The following is a 17,716-nucleotide window of genomic DNA, read 5'->3' as shown; positions in this document are numbered from 1 at the left end:
TTAAAGCGCAAAAGTTAAAACAGTGAACCAAACATTTTACAATATGATAACTATTTTTGTATTTAATATGCAGCGATACGTAGCACTTGCAAGTCATCTCCTCCATCAAAACTCAGCTCTTCACTCAGTGCAATAATTTCCTGATCGTAAGATCTGATTAGGGTGGCACAGTGCTATAACTTCCTGATCGTTAGATCTGATTAGGACGGCATGGTGGTGTAGTTGTTCGCACTGTCACCTTACAGCAAGAAGGTTCTGGGTTCGAGTCCAGTGGCTGGCAGGGGCCTTTCTGTTTGCATGTTCTCCCCGTGTCTGCATGGGTTTCCTTTGGGTGCTCTGGTTTCCCCCCACAGTTCAAAGACATGCAGTTAGGTTAACATGGGATGGCCTTGGGCTGAGGTGCCCTCGAGCAAGGTACCTAACCCCTAACTGCTCCCCAGGGGCTGTAGTGTGGCTGCCCACTGCTCTGGGTGGGTGTGTGTGTTCACTGCTTCAGATGGTTTAAATGCAGAGGATGAATTTCACTGTGCTTGACTGAACATGTGACAAATAAAGGCTTCTTCTTCTTAAACTGGTAACTCCAGCCACTTTCACACAACTATCCATCACTTCACCTTACACACTGTTCTGTTAACTATCCTGTGATCTGATTCTTTACACAATTGTACATATGTTACTTAAGAAGTGTTTATCATCCTGATGGAAAGTGAGCTTGGGTTTGAGAGAGGCGCCATGGCAAGAAAACGTCTGCAAAAATAATGCTGGCTGTTCAAAATATTTGTTATACATGTTTGTACACTGTATTTGGTGCTACAACTGAATCATTATTAGACCTTAAAAAGTAAATATGTTATTCTTAGAAGTAATGCACTGCACACTTGGTAGATTGATAAGGAAATGACAAAACATATTGGTAGTCATGAATGTGGATATGTTGCAGGTTCAATCCGGTCTTAGGTTAAACCTGTATTCAGCCTAGGTAGAATTGGTGAACCATATTTTACCTAGGTAAAATCTGTATTCAACCTTGGTTCAACTGTCTGAAAAGGGATTTTTTTTTTAATGGGGTGTCATAAAAAAAATAGGGGCGTGTTTTTTTTTTTTTTTGGGGGGGGCGATTGAAATAATGGAAAAATAAATAAATTTTTAAAAAGCAGAAAATGGAGATTGTCATCTTCTCTCACACACTCTCGATCCTCTTTCTACCCCCTGGTCCTCATCACCTGAACTCTCTTCCCTTGATAGTGTACCTTCTCAACTACCTCTAGTCTATACAAACACTCAAGAAATCACAATGAATTCTTATTGTACTCACCAGGATTTGAACTCACACCCTTCAGATCTGTAGTCCACAGTGTTCACCACTACGCTACCCCATACCCTAACAAAACCTAACCCTTACCTGAGAACGGATTTTACCTGCAACAGATACATAGTGCCAGTCAAAAGTTTGTACACCCTTACTTCATAGGTTTTTCTGTATTTTGTAATTTCTACATCGTAGAACAATACTGAAGACATCAAACATATGAAATAACATCTGGAACATAGATAGAATTATGTGCTAAACAATATGTTTTATATTTTAGATTCTTCAAAGTATCTACTGTTTACCTTGATGACGCTTCATACACTATTCGCATTATCTTAACCAGCTTCATGAGGTAGTCACCTGGAATGATTTTCAATTAACAGATGTGCCTCATCAAAAGGTAATTAGTGGACGAGTTTCTTGCCTTCTTAATGTGTTCGTGATCAAACAGTAAATAGTAAATAATAAAACAAATAATAAAATAGCCCTATTCTACAACTGTAGTAATCCATATTATGTGAAGAAATGCTTAACTACGTAAAGAGAAACAACATCCATCATTACTTTAAGATTTGAAGTGCCCTTTAATTCATAAAAATAAACTGAAACCATTGAATTAGAAGGTGTTCAAACTTTTGACTGGTACTGCATCTCACAATACCTGCTGCTAACATAGAGATTTACCATAAACCATTTAAATTCAAGGACAATTTGAATGATTACACAATTCTGACATTTTATTACGTGTGTATAAATAGCAAATAAAACAAGGCATATAAGATAAGAAACTTTATTCACCCCTCGGTAGGAAAATTTACGTGTTCCAGCAGCTCACAGATAGAAAGAGTATAGGAATAGACAGTTAAAAAAAAAAAAGAGTGCAATAAAAGTATAAAAAATAGTAATAAAATAAAATAAAAAGTAAAAACACAGGCCATGTTAGTAATGTACACAATAAAATAAGAAAGGAACTTAAATTAGAAAATAATCAGGAAAATCATCAACGATAACATGGAGTGGAGTTAGACAATACTGTTAAATGTAATTAAAGACCGACACATCTTACTTTTTATCCATTTATAGTAACATATACATGTTCAATATCCACAAAATGTCATCGCAATACCATTAATGTTATATCAGTTCCCTTAAAAGCCTCTCTTCTTTTCTGCACTTGATTTTAATAAGACAAAAACAAATGTGTTGGAAAAGTAGATAAAGTGACAGCTTCACCTCTGACTGATGCAAAGTGCTGACACTGGAGACTCACTCCAACAACGCAAGATAAACATCTCCTCACAGAAAGCTTATTTCATGACATTTACTCCCGTTTCTGTGAAGCATCAGCCGCATGTCCGCTGTTTAACTGTGAAAGTTGTTATAATAGAAACTATATTTAACAACCAGAATCGAGCATTCAACAGTGTTATGGTGTCAGTAGCTTATATACAGTGCCTTGCAAAAGTATTCATCCCCCTTGGTGTTTGTCCTGTTTTGTTGCATTACAAGCTGGAATTAAAATGGATTTTTGGAGGGTTAGCACCATTTGATTTACACGATATACCTACAACTTTAAAGGTGCACATTTTTTTTTTATTGTGAGACAAACAATAATTAAGATGAAAAAAAAAACAGAAATCTGGAGTCTGTATAAGTATTCACCCCCTTTCGTATGAAACCCCTAAATACAGTTAGGTCCATAAATATTCGGACAGAGACAACATTTTTCTAATTTTGGTTCTGTACATTACCACAATGAATTTTGAACAAAACAATTCAGACGCAGTTGAAGTTCAGACTTTCAGCTTTAATTCAGTGGGTTGAACAAAATGATTGCATAAAAATGTGAGGAACTAAAAGCATTTTTTAAACACAATCCCTTCATTTCAGGGGCTCAAAAGTAATTGGACAAATTAAATAATTGTAAATAAAATGTTCATTTCTAATACTTGGTTGAAAACCCTTTGTTGGCAATGACTGCCTGAAGTCTTGAACTCATGGACATCACCAGACGCTGGGTTTCCTCCTTTTTAATGCTCTGCCAGGCCTTTACTGCAGCGGTTTTCAGTTGCTGTTTGTTTGTGGGCCTTTCTGTCTGAAGTTTAGTCTTTAACAAGTGAAATGCATGCTCAGTTGGGTTGAGATCAGGTGACTGACTTGGCCATTCAAGAATATTCCACTTCTTTGCTTTAATAAACTCCTGGGTTGCTTTGGCTTTATGTTTTGGGCCATTGTCCATCTGTATTATGAAACGCCGACCAATCAGTTTGGCTGCATTTAGCTGGATTTGAGCACACACTACGTCTCTGAATACCTCAGAATTCATCCGGCTGCTTCTGTCCTGTGTCACATCATCAATAAACACTAGTGACCCAGTGCCACTGGCAGCCATGCATGCCCAAGCCATCACACTGCCTCCGCCGTGTTTTACAGATGATGTGGTATGCTTTGGATCATGAGCTGTACCACGCCTTCACCATACTTTTTTCTTGCCATCATTCTGGTAGAGGTTGATCTTGGTTTCATCTGTCCAAAGAATCTTCTTCCAGAACTGTGCTGGCTTTTTAGATGCTTTTTAAGCAAAGTCCAATCTAGCCTTTTTATTCTTGAGCCTGATGAGTGGCTTGCACCGTCCAGTGAACCCTCTGTATTTACTTTCATGCAGTCTTCTCTTTATGGTAGATTTGGATATTGATACGCCTACTTCCTGGAGAGTGTTGTTCACTTGATTGGCTGTTGTGAAGGGGTTTCTCTTCACCATGGAAATTATTCTGCGATCATCCACCACTGTTGTCTTCTGTGGGCGTCCAGGTCTTTTTGCATTGATGAGTTCACCAGTGCTTTCTTTCTTTCTTTCTTTCTCAGGATGTACCAAACTGTAGATTTTGCCACTCCTAATATTGTAGCAATTTCTCGGATGGGTTTTTTCTGTTTTCGCAGCTTAAGGATGGCTTGTTTCACCTGCATGGAGAGCTCCTTTGACCGCATGTTTTCTTCACAGCAAAATCTTCCAAATGCACACCTCAAATCAACTCTAGGCCTTTTATCTGCTTAATTGAGAATGACATAAAGGAATTGCCCACACCTGCCCATGAAACAGCCTTTGAGTCAATTGTCCAATTACTTTTGGTCCCTTTAAAAACAGGGTGGCACATGTTAAGGAGCTGAAACTCCTAAACCCTTCATCCAATTTTAATGTGGATACCCTCAAATGAAAGCTGAAAGTCTGGACTTTATGTCCATTATATAACTATAACTTGAATATGTTTCAGTAAACAGGTAAAAAAACAAAATTTGTGTCAGTGTCCAAATATATATGGACCTAACTGTAAGAGCTGGTCCAACCAGTTCACTTCATAAGTCACATAATTAGTTGATGAAGATCCACCTGTGTGCAATCAAAGTGTCACATGATGTCTCTATAAATCAACCTGTTCTGGAAGGATCCTGACTCTGCAACATGAAAACCAAGGAGCCTCCAAACAGGTCAGAGACAAAGTTGTGGAGAAGTATAGATCAGGGTTGGGTCATAAAAAATATCCCACACTTTGAATATCCCAGGGAGCGCCATTAAATCCATTATAGCAAAATGGAAAGAATATGGCACCACTACAAACCTGACAAGAGAAGGCCGCCCACCAAAACTCTCAGACCGGGCAAGGAGGGCATTAATTAGAGATGCAATGCTGAGGGAGCTGCAAAGATCCACAGTGGAGATGGGAGTATCTGTCCATAGGACCACTTTAAGCTATACACTCCACAGAGTGGGACTTTATGGAAGAGTGGCCAGAAAAAAAAGCCATTGCTTAAAGAAAGCATGTTTGGAGTTTGCCCAACAGCATGTGGCAGACTCCCCAAACACATGGAAGAAGATTCTTTGGTCAGATGAGACAAAAATGTAACTTTTTAGATTAGAGATTAGATTAGATAAAACTTTACTGATCCCTTTGGGAGGGTTCCATCAGGAAAACTAAGATTCCAGCAGCATCATTACAGATAAACAGAGAAAAGAAATAGAGAAAACTTCTAGATAAATTAAAATAAATTAAGTATTTACATATACAAATATAAAAAGAATAAGATATGGGGAAGAAAGGAAGGGAGGAGGGGGGAAAGAGAAGGGGGGTGGCAGCAGGAGAGATATTGCACTTTATATTGCACATTGTCAGGCTAGGCTACTGCTCCTTCCCGTCCTCTGTCCTCCTGTTACCCCTCCTCCCCCCCAGAGAGGAGTTGTACAGTCTGATGGCGTGAGGGACAAAGGAGTTTTTGAGTCTGTTCGTCCTGCACTTGGGAAGGAGCATTCTGTCACTGAACAGGCTCCTCTGATTGCTGATGACGGTGTGCAGAGGGTGACTGGCATCATTCATGATGTTCAATAGTTTCTCCATAGATCTCTGCTCTGCCACCATCACCAGAGAGTCCAGCTTTATGCCGACCACAGAGCCGGCCTGCCTGATCAGTTTGTCCAGCCTGGATGTGTCCTTCTTGGATGTGCTGCCCCCCCAGCACACCACGGTGTAAAACAGGACACTGGCGACCACAGACTGATAGAACATCTACAGGAGTTTCCTGCAGATGTTAAAGGACCACAGCCTCCTAAGGAAGTATAGCCTGCTCTGTCCCTTCCTGTATAAGTGTTTGGTGTTGCAAGTCCAGTCCAGCTTGCTGTCCAGCCACAGCCCGAGGTACTTGTAGGAATCCACAGCCTCCACCTCGACTCCCTCGATCAGAACCGGTCGTGACCTTGGTCTGGACCTCCCAAAGTCAATGACCAGCTCCTTGGTCTTCGAGGTGTTGAGCTGCAGATGGTTCCTGTTGCACCACACAGCAAAGTCCCTCACCAGGCTCCTATACACCTCCTCTCTGTCATCACTAATACACCCAACGATGGCTGTGTCATCGGCAAACTTCTGAATGTGACACAGCTCCGAGTTGTAGCAGAAGTCTGCGGTGTACACGGTGAAGAGAAGAGGGGCCAGCACCGTGCCCTGGGGTGCTCCGGTGCTGCTAATCACAGTGTCAGACGTGATGTCCTTCAGCCTGACGTACTGCGGCCAGTCAATGAGGTAGCTGGAGATCCAGGTGACCAGGCAGGGGTCCACTTGCATCCTGTTCAGTTTGTCCTGAAGCAATAGGGGCTGGATGGTGTTGAAGGCACTTGAGAAGTCCAAGAAGAGGATCTTCACTGTGTCATTTCCCTTATCCAGATGCGAGTGGGCTCGGTGTAGCAGGTAGAGGATGGCGTCTTCTACACAGACACCTGCCTGGTACGCAAACTGCAGACAGTCCCGAGCATGTTGTACCTGGGGTCTGAGGAGGCTGAGGAAGAGCTGCTCCAACGTCTTCATCAGATGTGAAGTGAGTGCCACTGGTCGGAAGTCGTTCAGCTCACTGGGCCGATTCTTTTTGGGAACTGGAATGATACATGATATCTTCCAGAGGGTGGGCACTCTCTCCAGCTGCAGGCTAAGGTTGAAGATGCGTTGGAGTAGTTCACCCAGTTCAACAGCACAAGTCTTCAGTAGTCGGGGACACACCTTGTCCGGGCCTGCTGCTTTCCTGGGGTGAAGCTTCTTTTTGGTCTATTTTGGCCATCATGGGAAATGCCATGTGGTGCACAAACCCAACACCCTGAGAAAACCATCCCTGCAATGAAGCATGGTGGTGGCAGCATCATGCTGTGGGGATGTTTTTCATCTGCAGGGACAGGAAAGTTGGTCAGGACTGAAGGAAAGATGGATGGCACTAAATACAGGGCAATTCTGGAGGAAAACCTGTTTGAGTCAGCCAGAGGTTTGAGACTGGGATGAAGGCACACATTGGCTTGAAAATATGAAGTTTATCTTCTCGTATTGAAAAACTCGCATTTTTGAAATACATCGTGGATCTGAGTGACATATTTAAATAATATTGGCTGGTGTTGAATGGTATATCAGATATATTCCATTCAGCTAGCATGAAACTGAACGAGTCAAAGATGAGTAGCTGAACGGAATGCATCTGATATACCATGAAAAAAAGCCAGCCAATATAATATTATTATTATTATTATTATACATACACATTGGTCCTAGGTATGACCTTAAACTACATCCAGCAGTGGGGCATCTACTTGGGAGAGCTGATTGCACTGAGGAGAATGTCACTACCTCTTAGCCACTGCCGTGCTGGGTCACCCTTGGGCAAGGTGTAGCACCCATCAGCCTCCCTGTTCCAGGGTTACTGTTTCCAGCTTTGGGTCAAATAGTGAAGCCATGGCAGCAGGTGGTGGATTTCCTTCTGGGCACCTACAACATCTTTGTATACACATCTAGCTGGAATGCGTCAGACACTGCGGGGCAGTCATTCCTCTGAATCAGCTGTCTGGAACTTTCCTGCCCCTGGACATATCAGATAGTGACCCAGAGAATGGGAAGAGTACCTGTGCAATGCTCCTCACACTTAAAATCTCTGCGCAAGCCTAACTGGCAACCCCCCCAGCCGCAAAGCAACAAGTCCCCTTGTGGTGCCAGCAGGCCTCAGGAGCTGGAAGCTGGTACCAAGGACTTGCATTTGTGCGGTCCAGGAGTGATGGTTGTGTGGAACTGTGGGTAACAGTATTGCAAGGTCCTTCCTGGATGACCAGGTGACCCTATTTAGGGATGTCCCACCTGCCTCTAATAGAGGACGCCCTGAGAAAATGTGGGCTACAAAAGGCTCATCCATCAACAACCTGGCTGGTACCCCACAACCAGTGGGTCTCCAATGCTGTGAGTGCAGCTCCAAACCTAAACTACAACTCGCATTCACAAGTATGGAACAGGCCTGAAATCCAGCTCAACACAAAGTGCAAGGTCTACCGTGCCATAGTCATCTCCAGTCTACTTTACTCAGCTGAGACATGCACCTCATACCAATGCCACATTTGCCGTCTTCAGCAGGTGCAAATGTCTCACCTCAGACGTCTCATGAGGCTCAAGTGGAGTGACAGGGTTTCCAACGTGGAGGTACGAAGACGTGTGAACATGCCCGGCATGGAGGCCCTCCTCACTGAGAAGCAACTGAGATGGGCTGGCCATGTTATCAGAATAGAAGACTCCTGACTCCCAAAGGCTGTACTCTTTGCCAAGTTTTGCAAAGGGAAACGCCCTAGAGGACGCCCTAAGCTGCACTCCAAAGACTGCCTTAAATGCCACCTGAATGCCAGCGGTATCCAACTGGATACGTGGGAGGATGCTGCACATGACCAAACAACCTGGTGCCAGCTTGTCAAGAACTCAAGCAAGCCTGTAGAGAGCTGAATGCAAGAGGAGGCACAGCGCCGAACACAACAGAGGGCTATCAGAGCCATCAAGCCAACATCACCTCCAAATGAGCTCCTCTGGCAATACTGCAGCAGGGCTTGTCTCCATCGAATTGGTTTCTTTTCACATGAAAGGGCTTGCCGGTCAAGTCATACTCAACATGAGTACCAGCCAGAGAGACAGATATATACATACACATTCCTTTCAGGTGTTCAACACATCTTTCTCTTTCAAAATTCTCTCAAAATCTTCCATATTTAACGAAGCAAACCTGGCAGCCATGCAAGTTTACAAATTGTCACAGTCGCTTGCTAACAATATGGCATGGTATCAAACCAAATGAAAGAAACCCGCTAGAAGGGAATAGAACATGTTTTTATTCCATCGAAGAAGTGTCCTGTATGTGTAATAATTTCTGATATTTCACTCCGATGACGTCACACCCAGTGTTTTCCCACGGACTAGACGCACATTTTCAAAATGGCGAACCGGTTCAAAATTAAAATTCTTTTGATTAACTTGCCATTTTTTTGTGGATGTGTCCATATAACATAAAGAACATTATACAAGGTGGCTCGAAGATATGAAGTTTATTTTCTCGTATTGAAAAATATGTCACTTGTTTGCATCGCTCACTTGTGAAATATACTCACCACTCAAAGATAAACTTCATAATCTTTGCGCCACCGTGTAACGTCTCATCTCATTATCTCCAGCTGCTTTATCCTGTCCTACAGGGTCGCAGGCAAGCTGGAGCCTATCCCAGCTGACTACGGGCGAAAGGCGGGGTACACCCTGGACAAGTCGCCAGGTCATCACAGGGCGGACACATAGACACAGACAACCATTCACACTCACATTCACACCTACGGTCAATTTAGAGTCACCAGTTAACCTAACCTGCATGTCTTTGGACTGTGGGGGAAACCGGAGCACCCGGAGGAAACCCACGCGGACATGGGGAGAACATACAAACTCCACACAGAAAGGCCCTCGCCAGCCACGGGGCTCGAACCTGGACCTTCCTGCTGTGAGGCGACAGCGATAACCACTACACCACCGTGCCACCCCCACCGTGTAACATGACATTCTATTTTTACAAACTGAAGTAGTTTAGTTCAGGTGCATAAATATTAATTCAAATATTCTCATAAAGACGACATCACCAGCTATTCAATACTATTTATTTTTACAACCCCGATTCCAAAAAAGTTGGGACAAAGTACAAATTGTAAACAAAAACGGAATGCAATAATTTACAAATCTCAAAAACTGATATTGTATTCACAATAGAACATAGACAACATATCAAATGTCAAAAGTGAGACATTTTGAAATTTCATGCCAAATATTGCCTCATTTGAAATTTCATGACAGCAACACATCTCAAAAAAGTTGGGACAGGGGCAATAAGAGGCTGGAAAAGTTAAAGGTACAAAAAAGGAACAGCTGGAGGACCAAATTGCAACTCATTAGGTCAATTGGCAATAGGTCATTAACATGACTGGGTATAAAAAGAGCATCTTGGAGTGGCAGCGGCTCTCAGAAGTAAAGATGGGAAGAGGATCACCAATCCCCCTAATTCTGCACCAACAAATAGTGGAGCAATATCAGAAAGAAGTTCGACAATGTAAAATTGCAAAGAGTTTGAACATATCATCATCTACAGTGCATAATATCATCAAAAGATTCAGAGAATCTGGAAGAATCTCAGTGCGTAAGGGTCAAGGCCGGAAAACCATACTGGGTGCCCGTGATCTTCGGGCCCTTAGACATACATGCATCACATACAGGCATGCTTCTGTATTGGAAATCACAAAATGGGCTCAGAAATATTTCCAGAGAACATTATCTGTGAACACAATTCACCGTGCCATCCGCCGTTGCCAGCTAAAACTCTATAGTTCAAAGAAGAAGCCGTATCTAAACATGATCCAGAAGCGCAGATGTCTTCTCTGGGCCAAGGCTCATTTAAAATGGACTGTGGCAAAGTGGAAAACTGTTCTGTGGTCAGACGAATCAAAATTTGAAGTTCTTTATGGAAATCAGGGACGCCGTGTCATTCGGACTAAAGAGGAGAAGGACGACCCAAGTTGTTATCAGCACTCAGTTCAGAAGCCTGCATCTCTGATGGTATGGAGTTGCGTTAGTGCGTGTGGCATGGGCAGCTTACACATCTGGAAAGACACCATCAATGCTGAAAGGTATATCCAGGTTCTAGAGCAACATATGCTCCCGTCCAGACGACGTCTCTTTCAGGGAAGACCTTGCATTTTCCAACATGACAATGCCAAACCACATACTGCATCAATTACAGCATCATGGCTGTGTAGAAGAAGGGTCCAGGTACTGAACTGGCCAGCCTGCAGTCCAGATCTTTCACCCATAGAAAACATTTGGCGCATCATAAAACGGAAGATATGACAAAAAAAGACCTAAGACAGTTGAGCAACTAGAATCCTACATTAGACAAGAATGGGTTAACATTCCTATCCCTAAACTTGAGCAACTTGTCTCCTCAGTCCCCAGACGTTTACAGACTGTTGTAAAGAGAAAAGGGGATGTCTCACAGTGGTAAACATGGCCTTGTCCCAACTTTTTTGAGATGTGGTGTTGTCATGCAATTTAAAATCACCTAATTTTTCTCTTTAAATGATACATTTTCTCAGTTTAAACATTTGATATGTCATCTATGCTCTATTCTGAATAAAATATGGAATTTTGAAACTTCCACATCATTGCATTCCGTTTTTATTTACAATTTGTACTTTGTCCCAACTTTTTTGGAATCGGGGTTGTAGATAAGTAACTTCAAAAGGCAAATATGCAGAGTATGCATCAGATATAACTTGCAGCTGTTGTATATGTAATTTAAAATAAAGTGCAACCTGTTATTTTTTTATGTACTTTTAGGCATTTAATTTTGTTGACATAAACCCAGTCTTCACTTCAATCGTGTTATATTAGTTCACATACATTACGTTTACATTTACATCATATATTTATCTATTTGACTTCATATATTTATCTATCCTTGTAAAAGCCTTTACATTGCAGCCCTTAAAATTGTTATGAAAGTTATTCGTGCCCGTTTGATCCTGTAGAAAGCACAGACCTAGAGCCGCTCTCTCTCTCTCTCTCTCTCTCTCTCGGATCCTTAACAGTATTGGATTTCTTCTAGACGTCATCAGTCAGTGAGTCCTTGAACGGACTCAGAAAGACCATCAGAGATGACTAAGAGGACAGGAGGCGTTGGCGGCGAGCCAACAGATCAGCAGCTTGTCTATTGCCTGAAGGAGAGCTCCACTGTCTGTCACCTTCCTCTCTATATGACCGTACTTTAGCTGACAGGAAGCAAGTGCAGCTGGCAAGGTCTTGCTCCATTAGTCATCCTTTTTCAGCAATCGAATACAGCTTTCCACTGACAGCCACGGGGGTTATTTTATGTAATAGAGTGCTGACAGTAGGGGAGATGTGGTGATGGATTCAAGAACCAGTCTGATGTGTGAGTTTTTATTAGACAGACAGATTGGGCGAGTGTGCATGCAACTAATGAACGTTTAATGAATGGCATCTGAAAGCATACGTTTCCTCACAAGAGGGCATGCTGGTAACTAATGAGGGCAGTTAAAGCTCAGCTAATGACCGGAAGGTTGTTGGGTCAAATCTTAGGATGCCACTGTTGAGCCGAAAACTCGACCGCTACATCCACACGACAACGGCAACGAGATGTTATTTAAAAAAATATCGCATCCAAATGGGCAACGATCAGTAAAATATCAGGTCCATATGGCAACGCAACGCTTGCTGAAAACGATGCAATACACATGCCACACCTCTAGGGGCGCTGTAAGACGGTCCCTTCGGAGACACCAGAACAATAGAAGAAGTAAGGACGCATGCGCATAAACTATTATGCGCGAGACTTCATATTAGCCACAAAGTCAGAAAAATCTGTTCGTAAAATTACATTATAATGACCAAATACAATGAAAAGTATTTTTCCAGTCTCACCTGTGAAAGGTAATCCCATGTGATCTCGTTTGGACGGTAAACCTGTTGGTACAGTTAAACGCAGCACATGAATGAGGCATCTTTATTCTCCGCTTTGACCCATCCAATATGGCGGCGAGGATGACGTATGATTCTATGCAGAAGGCGTCGTCGTCTTTAATGGTCCGGAATAAATTGAATGCTACACGTTGATGGATTAATTTGTTCTTCTACGCCCTTTTTGAGGAATGTATTGTAGGACTTAAACCAACATCTGAAGAGGTGAGATCGCTCCTTTTTTTCCCTATTTTTGCTGGCGGGATTGACTCTGCCCTAAGAGCTATTCTCTCTCTTTCTCTCTCTCTCTCTCTCTCTCTCACTTTGCACCATTACATAATAAATATTCACAGTGAAAATATTTTGTAAGCGCGTTTCATGAACCAAGTTATAGGATTTGTTGACAACTCGCATCGAGTTCGTTACACTTCTACCTGTCGTGAAGCACTCACAGTCATGTGGTTGTGACGTCATCATAAACAAATCCGTTCTACTCATCCAGACGACTTCGCAACGGCAACGTTGCCAGATCTTTCCACTCTGGAACCCGTTCTCAAAAGATTGCGTTTTGGGGCACTCAAAACGCCGGTGCCGTGTGGACGCTAGGCCGAAACGATAAACAATTGTATCGGATTCACCTGAATCCATTGCCGTGTGGACAGGGCCTTAGTTTATACTCAAATTAGCTAATTCGAGTACAAGATGTAAAAAAAAAAAATTCCAAGATTGATTTATCAGTCAGCACCAGATCTACAAGATTGCTAATCAATAGTACACTCACCTGAAGAAACCAAAAGTCAAGCAAGCTTGTTTTTTATTTTGTAAAATTAGGCTTAGTTGCCTAAAGTCCTGATGAAATACTACACTACCCACGGTCCTACTACATGACCCATCAATCAGAGATGTCACCATAACCATGGAAATGAAGTTGGTCACCCATTTTTTCAACTATAGGTGCATTTTCACAAGAAGAACACGGGCCTCGTTTATAATCTTCGAAAAAAAATTGCTCCTCAAGGGTTCTTTGGATGGTTACACCTACATATGGTTAAAACTTTTCGAAAGTGGGTTTTACTTAGAACCTTTACTGAAAGGAAACCCTTCTGTTGTTAGCCTCAACATACATTCTTTAAGGGTGACCCATTCGAGACTCACCTGACAGTTCCACCCCACACCACCAGAATACTGGGTCACTGCTGGATCATCTTGACTTTCACCTGATGCTCATTATTTACTGGTTTTCCTTTCAGAAAAGGTGCTATGTAGAACCCATTTAGAAAGCTAGAGTCTTTAAGTATCTCAAGAACTCTAGAGGAACATTGTTTGTAAGAGTATAAATTGGGCCATTGTTCTTCTAGTGAAACTGTATCTACAGCTGAAAACAATGGATGGTCACCGTAAAACTCCATTTCTGGGGTTACAGCAACATCTCTGATTGGTCATAGGATTGTGGGACGTCTATTTTTAAAGCTACACGGCCTTTCGATTTCATAAAATCAGTGAAATTTAGTTCCCTCTAAAATTTGGTCATTGTGATACATGTTTATTTCTGTAATATCTCACAAAATATCAGGCCATTCTGTGGCTGGGAAGTTGAGGGGATTCCCGAGCAAATAATGTGCATGAAATCGCTCGCTTCACGCAGTCAAGCAGACAGAGGAAGTCCGTGTGCGCATGCGCAGGTTTACCTTTGACCGTGCACTGACAGTTACATCATTCTGTCACTAAATGAACAGCTGATGGCACCGAGGTGCTCGCTGATCGCCGATATTTATTAGTTTGGTCCTGCGTTTCTTTTCCTTCGCCACATAACGTCTTTTCTTCTTGCTTTCCGTTACTGTAGTCGGTCTTTTACGTTTCATTCGCACGCTCGCGTCCTCCGTTTTTCTTTCCTGTTTCAAATTTGTATCCCACAATGCCTTGGACAAACGGGGGAAGCCCACCACATGATGCATGGCGTAGTATCTTGACTTGGGTCATGGTGAAGCAGGAAAAAACAGCGGAGAATTTCAGGCCATGTGGCCTTAAATTCCTTAATTGTTCTATTAGAAAAAAAAAACTAATAAAATTGGAAGTCTGTGATTCGAATTCAGTAGCTTTCGGTCCACTAAACAAAAATAATTGGGTGTCAGGAAAAATTCTTTTTATGTCCTAACACCTGAAAAATCTGAAAAGCAGTCTACCTTTAAGGGTGCTTTGGATGGTTAAAAGTTTGAGCTTTCTAAAATGGTTCTCCATACAGTAGGTCTTTTTCTGTCATGCTCTATACAGAACTTTAAAGGGCCCCTCCCCGCACTCCATCAGAAGTTCCTGTTACTAAAATAGTACTTGATACCAACTTGATACTCACTGCTTCCTGGTTTACTTGCTGTTTACCTGCTCTCAGTTCTCATTTTAAAAGACGTCTTGCCTTCTTTTGAGCTTTTCTATATCTTATTGTCTGGTTTCTGGTACTTCTAATTTGTTTACAGACTAACTGATCCGGCATGGATCCATCTGGACCGAGTGACCAACTGATGCGTCACATTTTTTGTTCCCGCTAAAAGTTTCCAGCTGGACACACTTGGTGGAAAGCACCATCTGCCCTCTTCCACATACAGGAGCTCACAGATGTCTGGTTAGTATTACTCTTGACTCACAGGGAAGAAGAATAACACCATCTATCCCACCCAGACAGTACGTCCAATTTTGCTCTGTTGCTCCACTCAGATGATGATGATGATGATGATGTGGCACTCCTGTATTTTGGGCCACAGTCACTATTGAGTGGTTACAATTGTAAATCAGCAACTCATTCAGGAACTCTCATGGAGAGTTCCAAAACTCTGCAGTTCCACAAAAGGTTCAGGAACCTCAACCAAAATGCATCTATAGACCCTGATTGTAAAATACTGTTGTTTTTTGTTTTGAGCAAAGGTTAATTATAAGGTGAGCAGCTGAAATTTGTGTTCCTTCCTGTTTAGGCTTCTATCTTGTATCCAGTCCGCTTCTTCGTTCGTTTTTGGGAACGAATCATGTGACAGCTGATGAGCTACGCAGGCTACATGAGAAAGGGAATCTGTCCTTGAGGCAGTGAGCAAACAACCTGCTGTCAATAATTTATCCAGGGCCAAAGAGCATCAAATCAGCAGATTCCTCAGTGAAACCAAACCCAGTGCTGCTGAAATGGGCCTGAAGTGAAGTGAGCCTCTCTGTGAAGGTGACTGTCACTGTTGGGACACAGCTCAGCAAGAACACCACACTCATGGGTGAGAGCCAGCAGCATGATGTCCAGCCAAATCCGGAGGTGAAACATGCCCCTGTAGATTGCATGAAGTGCTTTATGACTGGCTATGACGTAAACCATTCACACACACGGGCTCAAGTTGAATGGAAAAATGTGAACAGAACATTAAGTCCTGGACAAATAATTAGCCAGAACTCTCACATCATCAGAGCAGGGCATGTTTCAGAATGATTCTTACTACATAGTCTCTTACGAGAGCGTATTTAAGAAAATTAAGACTAGTTTTTATGAAGTAATAATGGAACTGAGGGTAACAGAGAACGATTTTAGTCTATGGTCATCACTGAAAAAATTTAAGGGTTAGCTAGATTTCTCGAATTGCTTTTTGGATCACATCCAGCATCAAATCATCAGCTGATTAAACATTAATAGTACCAGCTACATATATATGATATTACACGGTTGTGCAAAGATATGAAGTTTATCTTCGAGTGGTGAATGTACATATTCACAAGTGAGCGAAACAAACCAGTGATATATTTTTCAACACGAGAAGATAAACTTCATATCTTCATACCACCATGTAATGTTCTTTATATTAAATAGGCACATCCACAAAAAATATGCAAGTTAATCAAAAGAATTTTAATTTTGAACCGGCTCATTATTTTGAAAACATGAGTCTAATCAGTGGGAAAACACTTCGAGTGATGTCATCGGAGTGAAATATTATGAATTATTATTAGTGCTGTCAAAAATGTCGCGTTATTAACGCGTTAACTTGACTCAATTTTAACGGCGAAAATTTTTTTATCGCAAGATTAACGCTCTGTGACATGATGTAGGTTTTTCATAAGCTTTTGAAACTGCCAGAAACTTGGAACAGAGACTTTGCTTAGAAAAACGATAGCTACTGTAATGCCACGCCCCGCATAGCCAGAGTCCTCTGCCCTCCCCCGAAGAGCCACGGTGCTCGGCTTAGGTTTCGTTTTCCCATCGGTGGCTCCAGCCCCACTTTGCAGTGGCTGTGACAAGACGTGTTATGCTCTGCAATAAAAAAAAACAAAACATTGGTACAACCAGTGTTCGAACTATGCTGATATTTTCGGGGGGTCCCTTTTTTTCCCTTGGGGGGGTGCTAGCGCTTGTCTCAGAGCGCGGATCTCCATCGCGCGCTCACTTCGGATATGCAAATGCTTCCCGTTACACACGATTGCTATGTCAATAAACATCATTTTGCCAATATTTTAGAGACCCCCCAACATTTCCCAAATCATGTTTTCAAGGGATCTCATGTCTGTTTCAGGGGATCTCGGATCCCCCGAGTACCCCCGTAGTTCGAACGGTGAGCAAGCCCATTCACTTTTTTATGCTGATAAGAGAATTACATGGTTTTTCATGTGACAAAAATGTGCGATTAAATTGCGATTAATCGCGAGTTAACTATGACAGTCGCGACATTAATCGCGATTAAATATTTTAATCGCTTGACAGCACTAATTATTATACATACAGGACACTTTTTGCATGGAATAAAAACGTGTTCTATTCCCTTCTAGCGGTTTTCATTCATTTGCTTTGATAGCATGCAATATTGTTAGCATATCGCTTATCCTACGTGTATTACGTCACTCTACCCAATGGAGAATGAGCGTCACGATATTGCATGGTTGTCAAGACAACATGATGTCACACATCGGAGACGTAAAACTTCTGCGCTAGCAAGCGACTGTGACAATTTGTAAACAAACATGGCTGCCAGGTTTGCTTCGTTAAATATGGACGATTTTGAGAGAATTTTGAAAGAGAAAGATACGTTGAACAGCCAAAAGGAGTGTGTAT

General features: G+C 42.1%; 1 protein-coding gene across 5 annotated transcripts in view; it reads right to left on the bottom strand.

Moving 5' to 3' along the window:
• Positions 1-17,716, bottom strand: part of gramd2aa (GRAM domain containing 2Aa) — a 90,009-nt gene that overhangs the window by 40,333 nt on the left and 31,960 nt on the right. The gene's annotated exons all lie outside the window — the stretch shown is intronic.

The sequence above is a fragment of the Neoarius graeffei genome, chromosome 15 (genome assembly GCF_027579695.1).
Source record: "Neoarius graeffei isolate fNeoGra1 chromosome 15, fNeoGra1.pri, whole genome shotgun sequence".
NCBI lineage: Eukaryota > Metazoa > Chordata > Actinopteri > Siluriformes > Ariidae > Neoarius > Neoarius graeffei.
The sequence above is the reverse complement of the archived record's forward strand: the minus strand, read 5'-3'. Positions and strand labels throughout refer to the sequence as shown.